This window comes from Tursiops truncatus, chromosome X, assembly GCF_011762595.2.
Source record: "Tursiops truncatus isolate mTurTru1 chromosome X, mTurTru1.mat.Y, whole genome shotgun sequence".
NCBI lineage: Eukaryota > Metazoa > Chordata > Mammalia > Artiodactyla > Delphinidae > Tursiops > Tursiops truncatus.
In genome coordinates this window covers 67178440-67184231 of record NC_047055.1, presented here as the reverse complement: position 1 = coordinate 67184231, position 5792 = coordinate 67178440, and the positions used below count along the sequence as shown (strand labels likewise).

Sequence of the window (5792 nt, the reverse complement as noted above, 5' to 3'; positions counted from 1 at the left end):
ACCATGCTGTACCTTAGATTTTAAGAACTTACTCATCCTGTATAACTGAATCTATATACCCTTTGACTAATAGCTCCCCATTTCCCCCACACCCAGCCCCTACCAAACACCGCTCTATTCCATTTTTGAGTTCAACTTTTTTAGATTCCACATGTAAGTGAGATTATGCAGTATTTGTCTTTCAGTTTCTGGCTAATTTCACTTAGGATAATGTCCTCCAGGTTTATCCATGTTGTCACAAGTGGCAGGATTTCCTTCTTTTGTAAGGTTGAATAATATTCCATTGTGAATGTGTAGGTGTGTGTGTGAGTGTGTGTGTGTGTAATACTTTCTTTATCCAATCATCCATCGACAGACATTTAGGTTGTTTCCGTATCTTGGCTGTTGTTAATAATGCTGAAATGAACATGGATATCTTCAAGATACTGATTTCACTTGAAAGCAGGTACTTATAACTTTGGTACCCATGTCTGAGCACAGTGCCTAGCACAACAGAGGCACTGAATATAAGGCATTGATCAGATTTTCACTACATTCTTTGCCTTGTCTGAAGTGGAACTCAGGTCAAGGCAGCTGTCTTAGCTGCCTTGTCTTAGCTCACATTGCCCCTTTCCCTGGGGTTTTATCGACTAAAAATGTAACAAAGGATCTCTTACATAGTGTTTTCCCTATAAGGTAGATCTAAAGGAGAGAGTCACCATAAGACTTCAATACAAGAAGGTGCCATTTGGGAACAACTAGCCTCTGCTATTTAGCAGTCAATTGTAGCATGTCCATTGGGGCAAAGTGGAATAATGAAGGAGTATGAGACTAGGACCCAGAATCTTTGGTTTTGACTTTAATATTGCTGTTGACAAACTGTATGATGTTCAACAAAGCACTGAACCTCTCTGACTTTCAGTTTCTCTATGGCAGAAATGGAGAGAATAATCTCTTTATTCACTGGCTAATAGAGCTTGATAGCAAGATTAAAAAGAGTTTACTGGAATTTCTCTTTGGGGAAAATATTTAACTCCTCCATTATTTCCATGTTGCATGCCTGGATGATTCTTAGCCTCTGGAACTGGTGTTCCAAAATGGTCACAGCCTTTCAGATGCCAAGCAAGTGCCATGGGTATTGTGATTTTTTAGCCTGCCATACTCCCTAACAGTCCCACAATTCAGCCTGTTCCCAGTGAAGGGAACTATAGTGTCTGGAAACTTTGGGGACGTAAGAGGTGCTTCTATCCTGGAGTTGGACCCAGAAAGTTTCTCTCCATTATGCTGAGGACAGACATAGGATGTTTTTCAGCTCAAATTTGTTTTCTACCTTAGCCCACAGGGATAAAATAAGGTGAATGACAGAATAACATTATCGCAGTATCACATGCATATACAAGGGAGGAAACTACCATATTATTTTTCATATAATGTACCACCATTGTGCCCAGAGACTATATAACCATCATAATAATGGCCTCTGGCTGGGACTTTATGGCACCTTTCCCTTGCAACTTCCAAAGAATGGACCAAAGGAACTCGGAGGGGGGGGGCAGATTTGAGAGGGCAGTGAATTGAAACCAGTATTAGCTGTTCCTCGTGTTTGAGGGGCAGTACCCAGAACACTGAGGGCTCCCATTAAATATTTGAGGGGCAGCACCAAGCACATTGAGGGCTCCCATTAAATATAATGGAACTGACAAATTGCCTCAATACTTCCCTCCTTTGTCGTAAATAGCATTAGAAAACTATAGCTCTCTCCCTCCTGACAATAGACAGACATGTCACTTTTTTTCTTTCAGCAACCCTAGGAGGAGCAAGGGAATCTTCATTTATGAATTATTCAGTTAGTGTTTGGTTGGGACCCTGTATTAGGTCTCAGGAGGAGAAAACAGAGACAACTAAAGACATAGTCTTTACCTCAAAGAAGCCTAAAGTCTATTAGCCTAGGGATGGAAACACAGGAGAGCAATACTCTCAGGCAGTGCAGAATGAGGGCTGAGTGAGAGGTGAGAATAAGTCAGGGCCTTTTTGGTCAGGAGGCCAAAGGAGTTTGGGGTTCCCCAGGGCATGTGCCAGGTAGGGGTGTCCCTGGGGGTGAAGTAGGACTTGCTAGGCAGTGAGAAGAGCATGAGCTGAGGAAGTGCTGAAGAGGAATGGTGAGCAATGTATTTGGGAATCAGTGACATGAACATCATGGCTGGAGCCAGGGCTTGCTCCAAGGAGGAAGCCAAATTTGGATGGGCTGAATGGGGCCGGATTGGGAAGGCTTTGGAACTCTAGGGCATTTTATCCTTGAATTCTCACTCTCTACTTTATAAACGTGGAAAATAAAGGTCATGGTCACATATTAGGTAGCTAGACGAGGCACTGAACCTTAGTGTTTAGATGATAGCAATGATGAACATTTGTGATTTATGATGGACGTTCACATGCATCATGTCATTTGTTCATGACAATCTATTAAAAAACAATGCCCCACTGTGGACATTCCCTTCCTTGAAGCCTTAAAACAAATAAACAAACAAAACCCTTTGCTTGAGTTCATTGTTCTTTGAAGGTAGAGCTGAGTTGTAACATCTGGGCCCACAAATCAAAGCCAAATGAGTTAAGTGCTGGTTCCAATTAAGTGTGTCTGGGGTGTCCTGCCCCCATTTTCTCAGCATGCTCAGCTGCTGTGTTCAAAGCCAGCCTAGGCAAGGACAGCTTCTCCCACTGAGCGCTTTCTCAGGATGAGCCTTTGAAACATGCTGGGACAGGCTGCATGACTCAAAGTTAGGGAACTGAGGTCTGGAGAAAACCATTTTCATGCTCAGTTGCCAAGGGCCATTGAAGAAGCCCCAGATGAAGGCACAGGTCAAATGTTTGTGGCCTAGCAGCACTGAGGAAGGCCTAAGCAAGGTGGTAGTAGGGGTGTTGGTGGGTGGTGAGTGTGTCCAGACTTAGAGCAGGACCATGGACAGAGATCAGCAGGCATCTTTAACCAGATCCCACAGTGAAATGCAGCTCTCCATCATGCGGCTGGGCATTCTGTGTTCTGCGGATAATGTATGGAACGTGTGATGTGGGTTTTGAGCTTCCTTGGGTTGGGCACCATCAGACTGCCCTGCACAGTGTGATCTCCCTCTCAGGCACGGACTCACAGGCCTTATTTAGTGTGGGAGGTATTAGTAGTGCCAAATGTACACTGTTGGAAACTGCAATGTAGTCTTGTGGTTTGAACAGTAGCCTTAGAGTAGAGACCCAGTCAGACTGAGCTCAACTAGCCTTAGAAACATCTGGTTCAAGGCTTCTTGGACATGGTTCCCTGTTCTCCTTTAAGGAAAGGACCTTAAAGGGTTCCTCTTAATATAAAATCCGGTACTCCAGAGTGTACCTCATTCCCTGACTGCCACCAACCCAGGCAAAGGGAAGCAAGCTGAGCTGTGTTGTAGTAGAAAAGCACTGGACTTGAATCAAATGACCTCGGGTTCTGCCCCTTACTAGTGTAATCCTAGATGGCTTACAGAGTCTTCTCAAAGCCACAATCTCTTCATTTGTAAAAAGGGGCTAACAATTATAATCTCTACCTCACAGAGAGAAGTTCATGAGTTAAGGTGTATGAAAACACCTGACAAAAGGCTTGGCATATACAAGCATAAAATAAATATGTCTGCTTGTGCATGTATTCCAGAAGTTCCTGAAATCTCCCTTTCTGCAGGAAAGCTTTCCTAAGTCATTGATGAAGTCATGAGTTTCCTTCTATCCACACTAGTATTTCCTGTTGTATCTTCCTTTTACTCTGTTCATAACTGCTGCTCCTACTGCTGATGTTGATAATGGTGGTGATGATGGTGATGGTGATAGTGTAATGTGGTGAATAATGACTGTCTCAGATCATGGAACAAATAATACAGGTAAAAGGAGAGTGAGAAAAGATTACTTTAGGAAGAAAACAGAAGCTCTGGTTGATTTTGAGGCCTGGCCTTCCCTGAACTAACCTCTCCAGCTCCATCCATATAGGCAATCATGTCAAATCCCCAAGGACATTGCACTGGGGATTATGCAGCAAAATATGTGGTCCTAATTAGATCCTGCCCAGAATGGAGGATGTGTTTCAAAAGAGCAAGTGCAGAACAAGGCAAGAAAAGAGATGTTCCCATCCATGTAACACAAATGCTCCCTGAGCACCCTCTTTGGCTACATACAAACCAATCCATTGGCATCTAGGAAATGTGGAGTCAACACACACACACAGAGCAGTCAACGAGTGTCCTCAGCTTTGTTAAATAACAGGGTATTCTCTCTCGTTACTTCAAACCTTCAGAATCTTCAATGGCTTCCTAAAGTCTGAATAACAAAATGTCAAAATCTCTAGGCTAATAATCATGAAATAGTTCCAGTATCTTTCCAGCTCTACATAGCTGGCACTCCAACCACAGGACAAACTCCATTTAATATGTCCATGTCTTTCCTTATGCTGTTCCCTCAGCTTGGAATTCCCTTTGTGCTCTTCTGCACATCAAAATTCTTCTCTTCAGCAGTGCGCTCGGTGGTCCCCTTGATCTGTCTCTTGCTTCAACAGTGTTTGGATGGAACAGACCCAGGGATGCCCTTTGCTCCAGCCTCTGACCACCCTCCAACCCTTTTTCCAGTCTCGACCTTCGGAGTCAGCCACTCAGCTATCCTTGGTCACCGGGACCAGCCAACACCATTTTTTGAGCTTAACTCCTTATTACCGATCAACCATGAGCTCCCAGATTCATCAGAATTATTCCACCGAGGTGTAGGCCACCGACAACCACCTGGTCAACATGCGTCTGCAGGCCTCCTACACCTACCTCTCTCTGGGCTTCTATTTTGACCTCGACGATGTGGCTCTGGAGGGCGTGGGCCACTTTTCCCGCGAATTGACCAAAGAGAAGCGTGAGGGCACCGAGTGTCTCTTGAAAAGGCAAAACCAGCACAGCGGCCGTGCCGTCTTCCAGAACGTGCAGAAGCCATCTCAGGATGAGTGGGGTAAAACCCAGGATGCTATGGAAGCCGCCATTAACATGAAGAAGAGCCTGAACCAGGCCCTTTTGGATCTGCATGCCCTGGGTTCTGCCCGCGCAAACCCACATTTCTGCAACTTCCTGGAGAGCCACTTCCTAGATGAGGCGGTGAAACTCATTAAGATGATAGGTGACCACCTGACCAACTTCTGCAGGCTGGCTGGTCCCCAGGCTGGGCTGGGTGAGTATCTCTTCGAAAGGCTCACCGTCAAGTATGACTAGGAACCTCTGGAGCCCAGTGGCCTTTGAGGAGCCCCTTTGGTGTCAGGGCTTCTGCCTGAAGCCCGTCTCTGCAGCCACCAGGCAGTTTTTAACCACCCTGGAGCCCTCTCCCAAGCCTTGGACCAAATGGAAACAATAAAGCTTTTTGCAGCAGCTAAAGAAGAAAAAAATCCTTCTCTTCCTTTAAGGTCCTTGAAGTGTCATGTCCTTTCTAATGCCTTTCTTTAATCCCCCTGTATTACTTTTCTAGGACTCCTGAAACACTTTACCACAAACTTGGTGGTTTAATAGCAACTCATTATTTCACAGTGGAGGCCAGAAATCCAAAATCAAGGTGTCGGCAGGGCCATGCTCCCTCCAAAGCTCTAGAGGGGGATCTTCCCTTGCTTCTTCCAATTTCTGGTGCTCCTGGTGTTCCTTCACTTGTGGCAGCATAACCACAATCTCTGCCTCCATCTTCATATGACCTTCTTGCCTGTATCTCTGTATTGCTCATCTTCTTATATGGACACCTGTCACTGGATTTAGGTCCTATCTGGTCAATCCAGGATGGTCCCA

The 5792-nt window shown here is 45.0% G+C and overlaps 1 pseudogene; it reads left to right on the top strand.

Annotated features, from left to right (window-relative positions):
* The first annotated feature begins 4633 nt into the window (after nt 1-4633).
* Nucleotides 4634-5304, top strand: LOC101317589 (ferritin light chain pseudogene; annotated as a pseudogene).
* Nucleotides 5305-5792: the final 488 nt, after the last annotated feature.